Source organism: Cuculus canorus, chromosome 14 (genome assembly GCF_017976375.1).
Source record: "Cuculus canorus isolate bCucCan1 chromosome 14, bCucCan1.pri, whole genome shotgun sequence".
Lineage (NCBI taxonomy): Eukaryota > Metazoa > Chordata > Aves > Cuculiformes > Cuculidae > Cuculus > Cuculus canorus.
Window position 1 is genome coordinate 13,072,167 of NC_071414.1, and position 22,044 is coordinate 13,094,210.

Genomic DNA, 22,044 nt, shown 5'->3' on the forward strand with positions numbered 1-22,044 from the left:
ACTGTAATCTTTGCAGTAAGATTACTCAGAGCATTCATGGTGGTGGCCTCCTTCCTATGAGCTTGCCTGGCATGGTTTGCATCTTGATGTCCTCATCATAAATTACTGTTTAAGAGGAATAAATAAGCTAGAGAGTCCTCTCAACCACAAATCATTTGTGCACACTTTCACAGCAAACAGGGAGGTTCACGAGCATTGGAGAGCCCACGCAAGGGTCAGGAACAACTCTACGTTTCTATGCCTACATTGTTTTAACTGGTCATTTAGCTATCAGAAAGATAACATTGGTGTGTGCTTTCAGGAAGAATACTTTCAGCATGCTTCCATTAAAATATCTGCTTTGTTTCAGTATGCCATTCAAGAGAATTGATTTAAAAGTTGTAAAATGAAGTCTGTGCTAAACAGGAGCTGGCACAATAGAAATTAGATTTTGGGACTCCCCATAACTACGCAAGTGTGAGCACAGGAAATCACACACAGCAGTTCATTTTCAGAAAGAGGAAAAAACTCTAAATTACATTGTCTTCTGTCATATCCAGTTGGCTTAGCAGAGGAAAACTCATGAGTATCAACTGTGACCATTTGAATTAAGTAGTGCGGTAAAATGCCCCGTGAAGCTCCATTGGGACAGATCCTTTCTGCTTATCCTAATCAATACATTGGTTTATTGGAGAAAAAAAAAACATTACTGTGGAGGAGGATTCAGACTGACAACCTCAGCAGATTCCCAGTGCTCCCAAATAGAATCTGTAGTTTATGTCCATCCCTTAGCAAAGCTGCCGTGTCTTCTTGTGCTTCTAAGTAATTTTCTTAAACTTTCACTCTTTTTTAACAGTTTAAAAATGCAGATTTTAGCACTGACTAAACCCTACATGCTCTCTACCCTGCGGCTGTTCACAGAGATTAGGATTTTGAACTTCAGGCTTGATAGGAAAAGTGTTTTCACTAGCAGCTGGAGCTAAATCCTAACCACCATATTTGTGGGTGTTACTCCATTACCTGTCAGTTTGAAACAAGCAAGATTTAATCACTTGGGCACGACAGCGAATTACAGTCCCCATGAATGGATACAGCACTCCTGTCCCCTCACCCAGCCCGTCTGCTCAGAGGCCGGTGCACCACTGGAGCACAGCCAGGCAGGCTTAGAAAAGCATTGAGTGAATAAAGTCTTCCTTTCCTACAAGGCAATAAAGATAATTACACAGGTCAGTGTATATTAATCTGGGTTCAGTCCTTCTCCCACTCAAATTAACATTGGTTTTGCCATCGACGCTGGTGTTAGCAGAAGCTGGCCCAAAATCGGGGAGATCAAATTAGATTGCTTCTGCCATTTGCTGGTCTCCCCGCTTCCCCCTGTACTGACAGAGGAGTTACTGGCTCAGCCAGGAATAGGTACTAATTCCAGCAACCCAGGTATCCAAGGCAGGCCGCTGATGGGCTCTCAACACCTACTGCAGGAGTGTTCCATCATCTTCATCCCCACAGCGATGCAGCCAGGCCCTGGGTGTGCTCACCTCTCTGGAAATCATTTGCCCAAACCAGCCTTAAACAAGGACAGAGAAGGAGACACACAGGGAAAATCCTTATCCACTAGGGCTTGGAGTTTGTGTGGGTGTGCGGTGCACACCGCTGTCGCCAGAGATGTCCTGTGCAGAGCTGTCAGATTTTTGTCCCATTTCCACAATGCAGAAGTCACTTGTTGTCAATGCTGATGATGCCACTCAAAAAAATCAGAGAAAATCCATCACAACTCGTGATGTTATTCTGATGTAACGAGCAGCCCTTGTATCTCATTTTTCAGAAGTGAGACTCAGCTCTTGCATCTCTATTTCTGTGCTGCACAAAGCCATGTAAGTGGTGGCTCAGCACAAGGTTTGTGGGGCTTTTCTGCAGTGCAGCAACTGGCAATATCTCTGCATACACACAGGAGTGGATGCACATGGATACGCACACAGAGATATACATGAAATTACCCTCTACAGTTTTCCTCTGAAAGAGTACTTTTTCTCTTACGCGGTGGTCTGCGCGTCAGTGTGCCTGAGTATATGGACATACTGACATTTCCCAGCAAGTCTGAAAAGCTCCCCCAAGCCACACTTCCATGGAGCGCACGTAGAACCCTCATTTTCATGTATCCTGTAAATACAAACAGTTCCTCTTTTCCTATTCTGCTGCTACAATAACTTTGCAGATAACTTTGCTTACTGGAGTTGTATCGTGGTGGGTGTAACTACCAGCAATAACTCGCCTGCTACTCAGAGCAGAGTCACATGCTGTGATTGCTCATATGCCATTCAGATTCTCTAACTCAGAGAAAGGAAAAAAAAGAGAGGATAAAACAAGGCAACTATTTCTAACTATTTCTAAGACACATTCCTCTGTTCTCTCTGCCTCAGCTGTGAAGGCTGTCTGTTACACTGATTTCCTTTAACTGGTCAATCCCCACCCTGTTCCCACAAACACGGAAAGCAGCTGTTTATAATCCCAAACTTCCAGTCTTATGCCAGATAACATTTGCCGATCTACTGCCAAGGCAAGCTTCACACAGAAAAAGAAAAAAAAACCCAGAAAGTAAAAAAAAAGAAAGAATGGCAGATTAAACAGATCAGCTCTGATTCTTACCTTCAGAAGCAGACTTCGTTCAAAGCCCACATCTACTTTTACTTTGCTGGAAGTCTCTGAACTATTTTTAGCTTCTCTTGGGGATGCCATATAGGGAGAGTGCCCCCCTCCTTATCATTACTAATCTGCCTAACATAACAGCAGGACACCTGCTGCTAGTGAGTCATCTTTTGTGTGAAGCTAACGGTGTATATATATAGGCAATACGTAATGACAATTGCTTGTTTTCCTCTATAGGTACTTTTTGTCTTCCTGTTACTCTAAGCAAAGAGGAGAGAAGACAGTGTAAAGAAGAAAAATACACAAGAAAATTGGTGTTCTCTTCAGACCAAAATCTCTAAGAGAAGTATAGGAGAAGTATGATTGTTTGTATTTGTGGTATGGATACATATGTCTGTACTTTTACACATGTACACAGTGATCATGTTCTTGCAAGTTCCTGCTCTAGTACATGCAAACTAGTGTTTTCACTGGAAACGTGAATGGAAATTCAATTACTACAAATCTAAAGCTCCATCTTGAGCCCTTCTTCCCTACTCACGCACAGTGAGAAAGAATAAGCATGGAAACCGAGTATATTTAGAGGAAACTCGGGTTTATAACCTGCTAAGGGGGAAAAGAGAAACCTATCACTTGTTCCCTTTATAAGCTTCCAGATAGGAGGCAGAAGTAGCTTAGTGGCTGTTAAACATCAGCTGGATTCCCCTTTGTTTGCTTCACAGTCATTACTTGCAGTGACAAATACAACCCTTCGGTCTGTGCTAGGGGCCTGATTTCACACACACACACACACACCCCGAGCCATGCCCCCAAGCCCCCCAATCCTTATAGGGTGCACTTCTAAACTTTTGAAAGCTGCAGTAAAGAGCTGCCAGGTTTGGCTTTGTGATCTCTGGAAGATCCCTCTTTTATTCCTTTCCTGTCTCTCTCTCCGTTTTTATTATCACTTTTTTTTCCCAAAATGTGAAATTTTGGTTATTTCTGTCTTTGAAGAACGGCATTGTCCTGATCTTCTGCCTTGGGCAATACTGTGTACTTCCATTTGTGACAGATACTGGCACTCACAGTTCTTAACCTTATCTCACCCTACTGTCCTTAAATTCTACAACTTAGTCACTCTTATTAAAGACAATGGTGAAACGATATAACCACATAAACCTGTCTCTTTCCCTCATAGAAAAAACACCTGAAGAATTCAACAGATAATAAAAAACTTCCCAAAGGTATATAAAACCATCTCATTGCATGGATTGTAGAAGAATGTTTTTTAAAATCTATATAAAGTAGATAACCTCTCTTCCCAGAGAACTCTGTAGATTTTCAAATTCATTTTTAAAGGTCTTTCTTTCCCCACACACACTTTTTCTCATTGAACTGGACAAGGGATGGCAGAAACTAAGAAACTCTCCCCAACTGTCTGGTTCCCCTTCTTCAAGAGGGGCTGGACCTCGCAGCAATAAGTGGTCAAATTTTCCTTCTTTGAGCAGCTTAGGGATATTTACTGCATAAACCCCCTCAAAAGATGAAAAAAGCTCCTAAAAATTGTACTTATGTATGTTCTAGACTCCCTGAACAGTGTTCAGAAACATATTCAAGCTCAATAATTAAAAATAACTGCTTGCAAATCAACATCTTAGTACTTAGCGTGGCCATCTGCCAGGTACTGAATGTAAGGGGGAAAGGATTGCAACATGTCCCTAATATCAACGCTGGACCTTCTCCAACAATTAAAGGTATAGAAAAACAAAACCATGGGTCCTTTCCCTTCTATACCCAGCTGCTTCTCCAGCTTCTGCTATAGCAGAGGCAGCAGGATTACAGGAAGACAAACTCCGAAGCATTTGCAGTTTTCAGACTGACCCACGCGCTCTGCGGTCCTCTATTCCCCTCTAGTGACCAGCGCACACCGAGGGTATTGCATCAGCTGTAGCCTTCGAGTTGCATCGCTTAAATATCAGCAGTAGATCTGGCTTAGTGCTTCAGGAGTCTCGCTGCCCTCTCCGCTGCAAAAAAAAACCCACCCAACCCCTCTCTTCACACCCACCTTCATTTTGGAAGGACAGAAGTAACCACCTGCAACAGGGAGTTAGCGACCGAGTGCGAGGTTCAGTTCTCCCCTGCCATTCCTCCAAATATAGCCTAACTGTGCCGGTAACATATTAACTAACAGAGCGCCTTTATATGTCTGCTAAACAAAAAAAAGTAGGAGCAGAAAGAAAACCCAAGCCCCTTGGAATGTCTGCCTTGAATCCCAATTAGAAAAGAATTGTTTGCCTTAATTCAAAATGTATTTAGAATATGGAGCATGTATTTCCAAAGGATATTTTGTATTTACAGCGTGTCTGTCTGGTTATACTGCTGCAATGTAATTGTTTTCCTGCTGAGAATTATAGCAGTGAAGTTACTCCGGGTACGATTACAGCTAATTATAGTTTCACTTCAGAATTTAAAGGCTCCCCCTGCAACACTTCCCTCCTTCCCATTTAGAGGTACTGGCCTTGGAACACGTTGTGCCTGGTGCCTGGAATTGTAGTAACTGAGGTCTATGAGGTCACTGCCAGCTACGTGACATGAGGATGCATTTGAGGCTTAGTTGCTGGAAAGGTGTAAGTCATTACAGTACCAGCATGAGGGGAAAGCCATAAAGAATAACCTACACTGAGGCCGTAGCTGAGACCATCTAAGCCAAACCTTTGCTAGGTCTGTGCCCGGGTGGGGGAGCTCAGCTGCAAGAAGGCAGCAGTCCTCGCTTGACAAGGCTGTGGTAGTGGGAGCACTGCAGAATTTGTGTCCAAATGGGTAACTTTTGGTAAAGAGCAGTGATGTTCAGAGTGGTTAACAGCTGAAGAGCAAGGAGACGTTCACGCCTGTGCATAGACTCAGTACAAGGGGGCTGCTTTAACATCAGCAGCAGAGCCCTAGCACAGCATGGATTAGTCAGCAGAAAGAGCTGGGCCAAGCCATGGTGAATTCATGGACTGCTCCCTGATGAGAAATACTTCTTGACATTTTTCATATCTGTAGTTACTCCTTTCGCCTCTAAATCTTTAAAGCTTGATGCTGGAATCAGGTTTGCACCATTAATCTCTTCCTTCTAGCACAGGTTTGCCTATCGTTGCTGGTATTCCCAAGCAGAAAGTGAGCCTCGACTGTGCTGAAGCAGCCTAAGACGGCCTTGACATTAGTTCAGCACAAACCATATTGATGCCGGTGGAGCAATTCAGGCACCTGGAGAACCCCTGCCAAGCTGCTGCAGCTGGATGGGGCAGAGCACTCCCCGGCAGCCTCATCGCTCTCCCTGCCCCAGATGGTGCAGCTATGGGAACAAATGCACTCCATTGCTGAGAGGCACCGTGTGTTTGAAAACAAAATGTCAATGAGCTTTCCAGATTAAAACATTAAAAATGTATGAGCAACAACTGTCGCACACGAGGAAGCTAGTAACACCGGTAGGGTTTTTCCATTCAACATCAGGTTAAGATAATTTTTAGTATCAGTGTGTTCACATACAGTTATATTTTCATCAAGTTTGAAGACCTGGGAGACTCGTTAGAACTCCTTTTGACCTCATATAAAACCATTGTATTTTACCCAGCTATTTCTAATCAAAGAGAGTGGTAAGTCCCAAGAAAGTCAATAGTGGAGAAAAGCAGCAAGTCTTAACCTGGAGCCTTCAAAAAGTAGAGACTTCTTTTTTTCTCTTGGATAATTTGCTCTAATGGCTAAAATCACCTCCCAGTTAAAACTAAACCACAAAAAAACCCACCAAACCCCACACCTCATCTAACAATGCCTGGTTCAGCTTTCAGATACGAGCTCTTCTTTCACTTTCCTTTCAGGACAGAGCATTTTCTTCCCAGAAACAGACTCACACACAAAAATATCACCTCAGACTTTTTTTTTTTTTCATTAATGAAACACACAGAGCCTTCAAGACCATCGTATCATAAAACATTTCCTCGAACTCTCAAATAATGTAGCCATTCCCTCCTACCCATTCTCCAACTTTTCCATATCTTTTCAAAGTTTCAGCACGGTATTTTGGTATTTGAGACCTGGCTTTAACGAAGTTGCACATAAGAGTAAAATTTCCTCCTTTCCTATTATTCACTACTCCCTTGTTTATATATTTAAAGGCCATATAAATTCCTTTTGTCAGGTCACCAGAGCGGGATCGTTGCACAGAGGCCTTTTGGAGCACTGCTCCCTTCACCCCATGAGCGTTACCTCCTCTCTCGCATGCGGGGCTCTGCCCTTGCACAGACCAACATGGATTTGATGGATTTCCCATCCTCTTTACCAAAGATTCAGCTTTCCCGGTGCCAGTCTCCTTTCCTTTTCACTGCAGAACACTCTCTTGATCTTTGTGCTTTGCAAAAACTTTTCATCTTGTGGTTTTTTTTGCAGATCATTGATACAAATAATGGAGAGCTTAGGTACTGACAGTCAACTCTAAGGTGCCCCAGAAGCCACTGATCCATTAACTGCTGTCTTTCCATTCACAGCTACTTGTTGAGTTCTGTCAGGCACTTCTTAATGCATTTAATGTATATTCTAATGTTACTGAATAGTGCTAATGTTTAATCAGGATGCCATTCAGTGCCAAGTCAAATGCCTCACAAAAGTCTAAATGCACTACATTTATACAATCGGTTTTTTGTCAACCAGACATGTAACATAATCAGAGAGTGAAAATTAGGTTTCTTTGATAAAGTTTGCCATAAAGCCATGTCGTTTAGACTACTTACTAATTTTCTTTTGCATCAGCTTTTGAATAATTTAACCCCAAATTATTATGAACTAACTAGCCTGCTTGAGAGTTAGGCAATACTTCTGCGTGACAACTTTCTCTCTAAAATTGATATAGATACGTTCTGTATGACCGGATGAGTATTAGCTTATTCATGAGCCGGCTCTTTACTTTCAGGGAGACCAGACTGGATTTGCTCCCTTTTGGAAGGTTTCACAGGTAAACTGGGCTTTGATGGGACCAGATGCCTAGTGCAAGGGGTACAGAATCCCGCTCCTCTCAGCACCCCTTTCACATCTGCCCCACTTAAAATGCTTCACTAGCACTTGTAAGGTAAACAGACAAGCAAAATCAAAACTCTTCAGTATAATTTGCTTTGCAAAAACTCAGAAACAACTTTACCAAAAGGGAAAAAATGTGACTTGTGGCATTTCTGTGCGTACCTGCCAGCACACAGCCATTGCTGCACATGATCTGCTGATTTAGGGCCCAGATACATCTGCTGTTTAATTACACTAATGCAAAGATAGAGCCATAATTTTATGTGCTGAAGGATGGACAAGTTTAGGAAGGGATACAGCTGCCAAGAGGATTTTAATGCCTGGTTTCCGTGAAAAGTCCATCCAAAAGACAAAAATTTCTTTGTACCAAAATCCACCTCTTTTTATTCAGACCAGGGTATGTGAAGGAGATTAAAGGTATCTGTGAACTTCATTCGCTTTGCCCATTTCCCACCATACTCCTTTAAACAAGTTCATTTTGTCCTGGCAGAGCTGCTGTTGCCTACCTCATCAAACAATAACAAAACCTCAAGGAAATCATTGGAGAGCTGTATGTTTTGCACATAAAGACAAAATGACTTCTCAGAACTCCTGTTGTTATTCAGAAATCATGCAAAATGAAGCTGAGGCAGGGAGCAAAGCAAGGTACGAAACTGAAGCCTTCATACTTCACGAGCATACCTCATTTGCTCTGCTGTCAGTAACTCAAAACCCCAATGAAAAGGGGGAGGAGGGGGGAAAGGCATAAAAGAAAAGGAGTAATTGTATGCAAGCCACTAGACTTATCACTTAGCTTTTAGCAAAATATTGACTTCTGAATGATCTTTGTCAAATCTCATAAAAAAACAGCCTCCGGGTGATGAACCTTGCTACAGGCATTAAATGCGGTGCTGCTGGAAAAGGAGAAGAATGGAAATGGTAAAAACCCCTTAATTTTAATTAAGAAAACTACCTGTGTCTGCATTTGGTCACTGCTCTCAGGATTTGGAAAAGTAGGATGCTTGAGGGCTTGTTTTTTGTTTGTTTTAAATATTCATTGCATTTTAAATGTCTTCTGTGCTGGGCTTCAGCGTTGGGCATCATTTACCTGATGGTAAATGGCTGAACCAGCTCCAGTGTTCTCTGCAGCGCGCAGCCTTGACAGCAGTGCCGTCAGCGCCCAAGGACACTGGGCCAAAACTAAAGATCAGAGTAGAACATTTACAGTGAAGGTGTTGCTAGGACCCCTCGTATGGGGAGCTGAGCACACTTATTGATTTCAGGAGGGAGATAGATGAATGTGCAGCATGTCTGTATCAGCAATCCAGACGTTTTGGACAGGTTTTGCAAGCTGACATTTCACTGTGACCTGAGTTTTTGCAGAGACTTTAACCCAACTATTGAAGCTATGAAGGACAACACTATGATCAAGGGGTAAGTGGTGGGGAGGAAGAACAAGAATGTATTTGTTATCCAGAGCAATAATTTATCATTTCCAGACAGTACGGCAGGATAAAAAATAGTCTCATGGATAACGAATTGATTAGAGATCGGGAGAAACAGGTCTGTCCCTTGGTTGCCAGCTTCCTGGGAGATCTCGGACCTGCCAAATAGAGACACCAGGTGCAAAAAATGCTGCGTGCCCCAGATGTGGTCCGAGTGGTGGTCCAGTGCCATACTGACAACTCTACTGCAAAGCCTCAGTTAAAATCCCAAGGAAGAAATTTGCGCTATATAAAGCAACCTGGATTTTTCATCATTAAAAAAATGTCATAAGTGATGCTGAGATATTCCACACACGGTCTGCCATTTTCAGTTTCACGCTAGTCACTAATCAACATTAATTCAACATTAACTTAGGACTCGATTTCTTCACCTGTCTCGTGTTGGCATGAGGCAATCCACCCAACAGTCTATCTCTCAGACTCCTTTTTTTGGAAGTGATTTTTAAAAATCACTTTAAGTGATTTAAGAATACTCCTAAATGTCAGCTGCAGGCAGAAGAAGATAGTTATTGGTCTGCTTTTAGAGAGAATTTTTGGCTCAGTTTCTTCTTCCTACCCTGCTCATCACTGATGTATTTTTAAATGAATCCTAAAATACACACCAGGAAACTCTATTAAATAAAAATCATGAATGGCATGCAGACTGTGCTATTACTGCGCGTAAGAAGATAACAAGACTCAAGAGACTGCCCTTTACATTCCGCTGCTCTTGCTAACTACAGATCTGGCCCAGCAAATGCACGTTCCATGTAGAAAGAAGAATGCCATCAGCCCTAAACAATATGCCTGGAAAGAGGTTGGAGCAATAAGAGATCAGAGAGATAATCGGCATGCCATGAGCTGCAGCTCTCTGTGTTCTCAATTAACTAAGTGATTGGACATGCACAATCAGAGATCCCGAACGCATCATTTGTAGGTTATCAGCAGTATTGGACATCAGATGGAGCAGTGCTGGACTCTCCCTGCCAACAAACTGGAGGAAAGAATTAGAAGTCTGAAAGATTTTTAAAGCCAGACTCTCACCTCAAGACACAATAAAAGAAAAGCTTTTAGATCATTCCTGGCAGAGGAGTTGGAAAGCTGCCATGCTCAGACAGAGTAACTATGGTAATCCGTATCAGGTTGCAGAAATCATCTTTAGCATACAGTCTTTTAAGCCCTCCAAGAAGCTTTCTTCCTAATCTACTTAAAAATAAAAAATAAAGGGTGTTTCAAGGTCAAACAGTACCAATAATGGGATCAAAGACACTGAATGGGAAACAGGTCAAGGGTACATGTCCCTGAGCACCATCTGCTGTCTCTGCAAGGAAGGAGAGCACTGAACCAAGAGGATGTAACTGGATAGGGGACAGACATCCCTATCTCGTGCTCTGCATTGCCATGTGAGCTTGATCATCTATCATCTGCAATGAAGACTGCACAATTAAGATGCACTGCAGAAAACCTTTGCTTAATTGCTTTGATGCTTAGGTGATTGAGAGCTGAATACATTAGTGTGTCAAAATTACTGAACACAAAGGCCTTGATTCTGTTTTCTTCTGTGCTGGTGTAAGTGATGCCTGGAGTTCAGTTTCGTGGGCATCTGGGGATTGCTGGAGCTTATTTACGTAGGCAAGCTCAGGCCTTGGTGACACTCCAACTCTATTTGAGTATTCAGGGTTGCAGTATGCCTGCTCTAAAGGAATTTCATTCTATTGTTCACTTAGGTAGAATTAGGAGCACAGAAAATCAAATTCCATTATTTTAAAATTAGCTCAAAATTAAACACTGTTCCTTAAATCCCTACGCTACGCATAGCCCAAACTTTTGCCCCGCTTCTGCCAGTTGTGCGCGTGCAGCAGCCTGTGATCATCTATTTGCCTTCGTGTGTATTCCTTAAGTATTTGAGGGATTCCTGCACTGATAAGTAGACACTTGAAATTAAAGGTGAATGAACAATATTTGGAGCAGGACCCAAAAAGGATCAAGGGGAGCAAACGTTCCCATTTGAGGGAAAGGACAACATATGAACAATAAAAAGTCTTGTGGCTTGAAATCCCAAGTGGCTGTACTGTAAGGAAGACATATCAGACTTCCTCAAGTCTCTGGTGCTTTGCTTTGCTGCCTGCTGAGCCAGACACCAGCTTTTCCTCCTTGCTAGGACGGGAACATTTCTGACAAGCCCAACAGAATGACAAAACTGAAAACTGTTCCACACCAATCTTATGCTAAAGGGCCAAAATCTCAGAGATGAGGCATCTATCACTGAATGCATATTCACACACATTCTTTTTCCTTTTTTTTCTGGGGGGAAGGATACTTCAAATCCCACTTTCCTCTGTTATTGGGCTGGTTTTTCCTTCTGTTACATGCAAAAAGGTTGTTCTCGCATGCACAAAGCAGCTGAATGTTTATCTGCCTGGTCTGTTCATATGAATACAATAAAGGGCAAACATCTGTGTTTTGAGGGGAAAAATAAACAGATGTCCAAAAAAAGCATGCAGGCAAAATGCCTCAATAATGGTAGATACGTCTTGGAGACGCTTTGAAAATCAGAATTAAAATATTGATTTCTTTTGTTCTGTGTTGCAAAGACAAGATGCCAAATTGCTATGATTTCAGTAGCCCATAAGTTAATTTTATTATCTTTGATCTAACAATACTAAACATATTTCTTGGTTATGTGTTAAACATTATATTCATTATATATTAAGGTGGTTTTAGGTCTTATGACTTGTCTATAACTGGATATTAGAATTTAGATTATTCTCTTCAATTCTCAGGTGCAGGAGCTAGGGGAACTCCTAACCTGCAGTTTAGAAGGGGCAAAAATTAATTATGTGCAGTCAGGCTCTACAGGAAGAGGATCATTTTATGGGACTGTAGAGTTAAAGATGAAGGACACTCAGTTATGTGTATCTCCAAACAGTTCTGAAACGTTACTGGCAACACCCAGGGTGCAGCAGAGGCTACTCAAGCCATGGTGTACACGATGTCATTTTTGCCTGCTCTTTTTTATCTCTGTTAAGATCTCACATCATTTTCAGGAGCGCCATTCCAGTCCCTAACACTTAGTTTTTTGTGCTGTGTTTCTGCACCCAGTCCCTGGGCGACCATGAAGAACAAAGAATGTTGGGTAGGGCCCCAGCGAGGGAGGAGAGATGCTGGGGAGCATCTTTTGTGGCTGACCTGCCATGTGACAGAAAGCAATGCCAAGCTCAGCCATGCCTGTCCTGGGAGAGAGTTTCACTCTTACCTGCTGTGCTTGTTTTGCTGTCTTTTCTTTCAGGATCAGCTGATAGTAGATACAAACCAGCAAGTGGATGCAGTTTCTAACGGATACTTGCAAATATTTGTCTTGTACATGGGAAGTGGCACTAGGCTTTGAGTCACCTGGCCTTGATTTTTTTGTGTTTATCTTGGACACAGCTGTTGACATAGGAAAAATAGGATATGCAATAATTCATTCGATAATAATAAAAAAATCTAATAAATCTAGCTGATAAATTAAGCCTGCAATGAAGGCAGATCATCTCTCTTCAGCCATTTGCATAGCAACCTGCTGGTCTGCCTGGCTGGATTCGAGTTTAGGGAGAATATTCACGACCAGTCACCCAGTGTGCGTATGTTGATTTTAAGACACTGAATTATGTCTTTAGAGGAAGTGTTGGCATTTATATATCTTTTGTAAGTATTCCAAAGGATTATTTATTAGATACAAAACTTTTTTTTTTCAGAGAGAGAGGAACCATCTAGACAGATCACAGAGAACTTTAAGATTTGTAGGTACAACAAAGAAAACTTGTAGCTCTCTTTTGGCAGGTAAACTCAGCAATGATGAATGATATATCCTCTGATTTGTATGACAAGCTGTTTCATCAAGAAAAGCCTAATAAGACTTAGACATCCACTCATTAGCTTCTTCCAGAGCACCTCACCCCTGTTTGCACACAAAATGGCCACACAGATCCTACTGAACTGAGTGGTTCTGGAGCCAGTAGAGCCTGTTTCATTACTTAGTGTCATCTGCTCCCGTTATCACATCCTCACCTCCTTACCACACAGCATGCTCCTCAGCCCGAGAAGTTGCCTCATTTGCAGCAGGAGGAAACAACACAAGCCCCAGAACCATGAGAAACTTCATCAGCCAATGAAGCATCACACTCATCAGCTGCCATCGAAGGCAGCAGCAGGTGAGCTCAGGAGAGAAGCAAACCAGGATGCGATCAAAAGTCCACATCTGCCACTGCTTCTCCCAGCTGTAGGGCTCTGAAGTGGCAGGCCTTTCACCACCTCTGTTCAGCAGAAGGGGAGATTGCAGGTCTGAAACTTGCTTTGTGCCTTGCCAGGCACCACGTAAGAGTGGAAATAAAGATGGTGATTGCACCTGAGAGTTTAAGTTGGAGTTGTTATGTGTTACAGCCACTGACTCTGCTGCAGCACCCCAAGCTGCAGAGCAGCAGCGTGTCTAGCATCTGTTCACAACAAGCCACACTTCCCATGGGAAAGGATGAAGAATAACACCTCTTCTGTAAATTAACTTACCTTATTTGTCTCACATAGATGTTCTTAGCACACATGTTGGTGGGACACGTTTGTCAGGGCAGCTCTGCTGGTGGCCTCTGGGCAGACTTCACTTGCAGGAAAACCCGCGTATCCTCTCCAGCTATTTCTTTCCAGGTCTGCTAGGACTTTGGGACAGTTCAGTGCCTGGCTGCCCAGTATCTTCCTACTGCCTCCTCCAGTCCAGTCTCTACAAAGGTTTCTGAGGAAGAGGGCAATACAGACAGGAGTGCAGCTGTATGGAGTCCCTCTGCGAGAAGGCAAGCGCAAGCACTGTCATTCTTCCCTCAAGCAGTCCCTTGTATACATCCCCACAAAAAAAGGCGGGCATGGAGTGTTAATGAGTATTTAACTGATAAGTTATTACAGAACTACTCTGCTAAACTGAGCGTCCTTTGAGGAAGTAACATCCAGGGAGTAAAAGCATGAATGAGACTCCTACTGTCAGCTTTATGGATGTTTGCTGTTGAGATATGGCTCCTTCGGCTATAATGGAAGGAGCTTATACTTTGGGAAAGAGAGAAGCTGTTGCACACTCTTCCTGTATGCACATTTTCCACCTGGAAAATGTCTGTTAAGATACGGTCTACTACACTGTGTCTCTGGCACAGGAGGGAGAAACAGATGGAGAGATCATCTAGAATCTTTTGTTCTCCATAGTTAATAACCTGGAGCTCTTCTAATATCTAACATGTGTAGGTTGGCTTCATCTCCATGTGCATAGTCTTCAGAGGAAAATCAACTATATTCACTGCTTGGCTAACGTGAAATTGCATGACTGCTTTACGAAGAGAACAGGATCTTAAGACTCTCGTGTCCTTTACAAAATGCTGTTTACAGCAGATCTGTCATGAACATCAGTAACTCACCTAGCTGTCTTAGCACAATATGACATTTTATTGCCAGTGAAACTGGGAATGAAACCAGCCACATTTTAACACCAGTTTAGAAATTAGGAAAACCTGTGTTTTCTTTTTTTAAACTTGAACACATTGCTCTGTTCCTGTGGAAGACTGCAGTGATGCTCAACCAAGACTTTTCAGCACACCATCTCATGCTCAAAATATAGCACTGAGCTTATTTGGAATTAAACAAAATTTGGAAATTGTTATTTTTCCCATGAAAGAAAGGTCCATTTTGGTCCAGCTTCTTTCCAAAGCCCTGCAGAAGCTGTACACTCCAAAATGCATGTTTTTATTATCCTTAATTTGCCATGCAAAGCTACAAATGACAGTGACCATAAAATTATCCATCCTTTGCTAAAATGCAGCTACAATACACACTCTCCTTTGATAGTGAATTCCAGAGCAGAACATCACACTGTGTGAAGAGTCATTGTGTTACTCCCATCCATGAAGAGCAGGTAACGCTGACTGACAGGAGGCAATCAGAGCATCTTACCAGCTTTTGCCAAAATGTACTTTTCAAAAACTGAAATAGAAATCTTCAGCTCCTACAAAGTCCTTGTATGACTTTGGAGCCCGTGGCTCATGGCAGTGAGACTTAGACACTCAAATGGAATTAAAAATTTTTACCTTCCACCATTAGGAGTTGCCATGGGAAGCCAATGTTGTTCATTCAGCCTGCAGCGTGCAATTTCCTGTTCATAAGTCATCTGCTTCTCTATGGCTTAGAGGGAATACAGATTTTTCTTGGGACACTGGGACTCAAGGGAATTACCTGTAGTTAAACATCTGATTAATGGCTCATTAAGAATCAGCAACAGTGTTTATTCAGTCCCTGTCTGAGTGTGGTTTTGCAATTATGTGCTTTTGAGACTGCAGGTGTGTGAAATATTCATAACCCAAATGAAAATATGATGGAAGTGCAGTTTATGCTTACTCAAGGGCTAGCTGTTCTGGATTATAAATATAAAACAGAAAAGCAAAAGTGCAATTATTACTCTGCCCAGGGAGTACCCAGACACTCACCAGACTCTTTACAAACATATTAAACACTAAATTTCTCTCCCAAATAATTTATTCTAAGTGGCAGATCCTCCTATCCCCTCATGCCAGCTCTGGTACATGCTACTACTAGACATGAGGCTTACTTGTAAAAGTATCACTGGATTACTTGTGTAGTAACCACTGCATCCCAAAGGGTCTGTGCTTCTCTGGGAGTGCATCAGGGGAAGAGAGAGGAGGAAGAGTGAGACTGACAGTGCTTGGCTGGATCTGTCTGCTAGGTTCCTGGCCGTGTATGAAAATCATGGTATCGGAGCTTTAATTCCGCTTAAAGGTAAATCATTCATTATCCTCATCCCTTAGCTGAACCCAGAAGGATGTATGGTTTGGCCACTCTCTCCTGCATATGATGTGCTTCTACTGTTTGCTCCATCAGCTCCAGAGCAGCTATGAACATCAGTCAGCTGCAACTTCTGACCATGTGCCCAGGCAGCGAGCAACAGGTTATCAGTAATTTTAAAATATGCAACTCTAATGCTCTGGTTTTGAAGATGAAACAAAGACTGGAGGGCAAGAGGAGGGATGGGAGCTGGTACCTGAGCATATATTGTGACTCAAGAACAGTTTCATTTACTTCAGGTGGGGCAAAACTCATTCTGAATCGGTTAACTTGTCCTCGCTGTGTCTTTTACCCTAAGCATCAAGCCATCCCAAAAGCCGCTTTGTTTCTCTAATTTATTTTATGCTGTTGTTTTTTAAAAGGGTTGTAGCAGAATTCCTCTGGGTCCCACGTACAGCGTGCTGCCACCTTGGAGAGGCTCTCGGTGGTACCGTACAGCTAAGTATGAGTCACAGGAGACCGGGAACGGATAGCCAGGCAGAAACAAATCTAAAAGCAGGGAACCATCAAATGTGAGAAATGCAGGAGGAAGCTGACAGATGAAGGACTATGCAGAGTCCCTAAATCCGAAATGCTTTTCTAAAAGGGCACTTTTTTTCAGCAGGAATAATTTTAATAGTCTCTGTCTACCACAAAAAGGAAGGACTTATCTGCTTGCCATCACTGATTTCCTAACATAAAGTGCTTTATATTAGCCTAAAAGAACCCAGTCAAGTGCTTCCAGATGGTGAGAGGCAGCAGGACTGATGGCCACAGCCAGGCAATGCCTGGTCTTTTCCCTCCGCCTGCTGCAGGTAGAGTGCAGAGCTGGCGGGTACAGCCAGACCCTGGAGGTTCTCGCACCCTGAAGGCAGCAGAGAGAGCTCCCCACTGCACTGCATCCTCTCTTCCCCAAGCTGAACAAACACACAAATGTGCTTCTGTCTCTTGGCTCGTGGGTAGGAGTAGTCTAAGAAAGACACTATGGATGGGGATCTACAGGATGAGCCAAGAGCTTCAGGTGTTCAGAGGCGAACAGAGGAACCCCCAGGCAGCGACGGTAGTGAAGATCCCACAGCTTTGGGCTGAATGTTACTATGATTTTTAGAAAGATGCCCAAATCCATCTGAAAAATGGATTTAATGTTAGGAAATCCTCCGTAGCCTGTGGTACGTTGTTCCAGTGTTGATTACTAAAACTATTTGCCTTTTTTTCTGTTCTGACATCCAAAGGTCCTCTGCTGCCAGAAGTCTTAGTGATAGCACTTGTAAGATTGCTCCCAAAGCCTCTTGGAGAATCTAAAGAGATGGAACCACTTTCAGTCTGTAAGCCAGGACTTCTAGAACTCAAGCCATTCTTGCAATATATTTTTTTTTCAGAAGCATTTCTAAATTTGTCACAGTGCCACAAAAATAGTCCGCCTTTATTTCCCTATATAGTGGCAATATCTGCATGAACTCATTCTTCCCCTGTTCACACATTCAAGGTTTCTATTTAATTTCTCAGACACTGCAGCCAGCTCACATTGAGGTGTTTATAATTTCAAAAATACAGTCCCCTCAGCCAGTAAGCATGACCTATTTTCTTGGTTCCTGGACCTCATATTTTCTGTGTCGTTCAAATGAGTCTCGTTGCTCACTGGATCCAGATCTCTCCTAAGCACAGGTTTATTATTCACTTATCTGCTCATTTTTCTGTCATCTGTCATTTTTGTCATTAGTATTTGGATATTTTCTTCTAGATCATAGATAATGATGCTCTATGACACTGAATCAAAAATAGATTGCTGGGCAACTGAAGAGAACCAGTCACACTGAATGTTGGTTCCCTGTTCCCGATTGCTGTAATATAGCTAAAATATCCGTAAAAGTGAAGGCCATTCTGAAGACCCATTATAAAAGCTTTAGAAAGCTTCCAAAATAGAAAAAGGGAGACTTACACACCATTGCCAAAAAAAACCCAAAGCTTAAATCTGGTTTTGGTTTTAATTTTTTTTTGAACAGCCTTTTTTAATGAGAAAATACTTTTTAACTATGTCAGGCCTTTTAAGTCCTGACAGATAAAAAACATAACAGATGAGTCATCCCATTATTGTCTTGTTAACTCTTTCCTTTTGCTAGCATGCGTGCAAAAGCTTGGGAGAAAATTCTCCTTGTTAAAATTTCTCTCATCCTTTCAGATTTGAGGAAAGCCACTGTTTATTCTCAGCTGTCATTTCGAGCAAAATAAAGGAGAAAGTCTGGGGGGAAAAAAAAAAACCCTCCCAACCTCCCGTCTCATTCTCTCTTTGAAGCTGTGTGTTTGATAAGTCCTAGCAATACGAATTTTCAAAAAAATAACTGTTTCCTTTAAGTCTGAACTATAATAATTCCCTCTTATAATATGAATACTGGCCAGGTTTTTCAATATACTGCAGAAAGGCATTCAATCATGTGCCAAATGTTAAATGTTCGCCTTATTAATTGCTGTATAGTCTGTGATAACTTTTTCTTTTTTTGTTAAATAAATTAACACATAGTGGTAGTCCCCAACCCATAATGCTTCCACCAAGCAGCAACCCTAGAAGCAGGTTAGGGGCACTGAGTGAGTAACAAAAATAGCAAGCAAACTGCAATTCTTAACCAATCTTACACTACGAATGTCTTCAGCCACCTAGCCAGGATATTTGTGATGTACTTCTAGGAAAGATAAGCTTTGAAGCAGCTTCAGAAGATAAGGTTGAAAGAAGGATGTGTTCATGTATTTGCTTGCAAGTATTTTATCTTTGCAGGGCCCAAAAGCAAGCACAGGCAACCAAGCTGTGAGCAGTCTCAGGGAAACCACATATTTAACTTTAGGTACGTACTTGTACCCAGCTAAATCAGGGCTCCTGCTGTCTTGTCTCTCTAAATCTCATTTTTACCACAGGGACTTATTGAGTTGCTCAGCCATTTTCAGTTTTCTTGTTGGCAGACAGCTTCTTAATACATGAGATCTTTCTAAGATTGATACAGAGAAGGTCATATGCTTTTCCTCAGCTGTGTGATTAACGCTATTCAAGGCTTTAAAAAATATATAGCAAAGGACAATAATTGTCAAGGTTTAGGTGTATGCCTAGTGAATTCATTGCTGACTTTAGGAGACAATTTGCCATACCTCTGATGGAGTAAGGCACTCTTGTAAACAAAAGAAATTGCAATGAATACAACTGAAAACGAATGAGGCTTCTGTCCCCATTGTCACATAAAATATCTCCCTCTCCCCCAAATCTAGGAATACTTATCAACACTATGTTTGAGTCCTACCTATTAAACAGCATAAATAGAATCGTTTTGCAGAACTAAATAAAACCTGTTTCTAAAAGAGGAAGAGGTTCAATCCAAGAATATATTAATAGCATCATTAAAATCTGAGTCCAGTTCCAGGCATTAGCCTTTAGTTCCACAGGGCAAAGACACTGCTGCGCTAAGTCTTGTCCCGTGTTGGTGAAGGCTCATGCACTCCATGGCCAGGGGAATCTGTCCCCAGAAAGCCTTTCTCCCTTTCTTTCATCTAAAAGCTTTAGCAAGGAATCTGAACTCGCTTCATTGTCACAACACGCAGAGCAGACCTGCCCTTCATTTCAGGGTTTCAAACAAAAAAAAAAGAATGCACCAGTGCTCTAATTAGCAGCTCTGCCGACTTCTTCTGGACTGCAAAGGATGGAGGAGTCACAGTCAACCTTTGATTTAAACTCAAGAAGGTTAAAACCTGGCCCTCTTTTGAGAAACAGTGATTTTTATACTCCAGTACTCATTAGGAAGGAAGATTTTACCACCATACATCTGTGTTATTAAAAGGTTGAACTTTTTAATAGGCAAGAAGTTATACTCAGATTCAATTCCGCTGCTTCTTTCTCTGCGCCCACCAAAGATCCGTGGGGATGGGGCAGCAATGCCTCTGCCGCACCATTCTCCCAGTTCATTGAAAGGAAGGTTTATGCAAAGAAAAGTCGGTGCTGAGATGAAGGTTACTTTGCTGGTTACATAAGGGCTTGGGGCTTTTTTGACTCCTGTTACCAAGGCTTTACAGATCCACAATAGGCCCAATTTAGCCAGACCCTACGCTGAGTGCCTTGAAGCCTCTGTGAGAGCAATTAAGAAGCACTATTCCCAAAGCTGTCTTCTCCTCAATTATGTCAGCAAACAAAGAGGTGTGACTGTGTAAGACCCTCTCTATTGAAAAACCCAGACCTACTTACTTTAGCTTTGATCATGGGAATGAAGTCAGGGAACAAGGAAGGTGAAGTGGCGTGTTCGCTCCTGGACTTCTGAAATTTACTAACAAAAAGGAGAGAATGAAAACGATGCTGAGTCTGCCCATGTGGCCCTTGTAACTTAATCTGACCATTCCACCACACAGCACTAGGTGCACCCAACACCACACAGGACAGTGGGGCTTCAGATTCCCAAGACTTGAAAATGACCAGCCATTACAGTTAGCATACCAAAAAACAAAGAGGACTTTCCATCGGGAATTGATCTTTCAAGATGTCTCCTTTTTCAGAAGAGCAAGCAATGGGATGATCTACTGTGTGTATTCCTTTCTGTTTCAGATGTGGTAGAGATACCATTAATTGCTGTGCCTCTGCTTAACTACTTTAAAAAGTACATAAAAGTCAAGGAATTATTATACTTTGAATTCTACTATTCTTTTTACTGGTATAAATGTATTATGTATTTAGTCTGCTAAATATAAAACAATGTGTCTTGTAAACTAGTAGCACATTCTTTCTCCCAGATTTCAGTAATTACCACTTCGTTTGCGTTAGAGTTACTTTGGGTTGGGCTTGTCTGGCTAAGGTTTTTGGCTGAGCTTCTGTGCTGAGACAGAATAAATATCCCACATCACAGGCCTCACCACCACCTTTGCAGTGTCTGCTGGAAAAGCCAGCTTTGCATTTTTCAGTTAATGAAACATTCAGCAGTGTCTGGGCATGGAGGATTACTATCAAAACTCTTCCTACTGGGAGGTAAAGTACATCAGTGTTTCTTAAATCAGGAACACAGCATCTGTATTAGCTATTTGACATCACTCTTAAAACACACTTGGTCTTTCATGTAACAGCCTAGAAGACAGCAGCTGCGTTAAGTCCTTGGGATCCCTAAGAAGCGATCTTGGGAGTTACAGTAGCTGCAACAAAGCTGTGCTACATGGAAAACTTGCATGTATCAGTTGGCCAACTTCTCAGCAATGTCTACAGGATGAATGAACAGGAGGCTTGCCCAGGGGATTGGTTTTTTTAACATAGATTTAATGTTCACAAAAGTAATGGAGGCACAAAAATGGAAACAGGAGCCGCTTCCTTATCCACAGACTTATGTCTTGGTGCATGCAGATGTACTGATGGCTGGGGAGACAGCAAAGCTGAGATTATAGCTCTTTATGTAAAAACTTACTTGGCCATTACTTCATTTTAATCTGCTATTTATTACTGGTTGCATCTGCTTATGAATTAGGACAGTAAGTTGTCTGGAGTTCTTAATGGCACATTTGACTGCTGCTTTGAAAGATCATCTGTACAGTCAACAAAATAATATTAATGGGTCATTACTTCAGTAAAGCAAACTGCAGAATGATTACAGCAGTAGCATTAACAGGATGGTGATAATGAACTCTTGGAGATTCTCTCACATCCAGTATCAAAACACATTCCAAAGGAGACCAGTATCTTTTACCCTATTTTACATTTGGGAAACTGAGAAAAGGGGCAATATCTGGATTCTCAAATAGTGACACAAGCAGATGTTTGAAGCTCAGAAAGTAAAATTGATATTTGCCAGAGGCCATATTCTAGTTTTTCGTTTACTTCACTTTCTTGTATTGAGTCTGAGCCTCTGCCAGCTCAGAGGGAGAGTTCTCTGAAGGAGAGGGAAAGGCTGTGGTTGCCCACTGCCACTCTCAGGTCACACCCATTTATAATTCATGCAATTCAGCTAGTTCAGTCATTCAGCTCTCTAGAAGTATCCTTCTCATTTCCTAAAGTCATGCTGTGCATGTTGATGATTTTTTTTAGGGCTTGCCTGGATGGAGATATGTGGGAAAATTAATCCAAAAATCC

The 22,044-nt window shown here is 42.0% G+C and overlaps 1 protein-coding gene across 2 annotated transcripts in view; it reads right to left on the reverse strand.

Annotated features, from left to right (window-relative positions):
* SGCD (sarcoglycan delta) overlaps window positions 1–22,044 on the reverse strand; it is a 378,321-nt gene that overhangs the window by 330,081 nt on the left and 26,196 nt on the right. Inside the window, exon 1 of one of the 2 annotated variants that reach the window (XM_054079588.1) lies at window positions 2,623–2,664. The exons of the other annotated variant lie outside the window; for it this stretch is intronic. The gene's annotated coding sequence lies outside the window, so the exon portion shown is untranslated. Of the gene's footprint in view, window positions 1–2,622; window positions 2,665–22,044 lie in introns of those variants that run through there. 2 annotated transcript variants of the gene reach the window in all.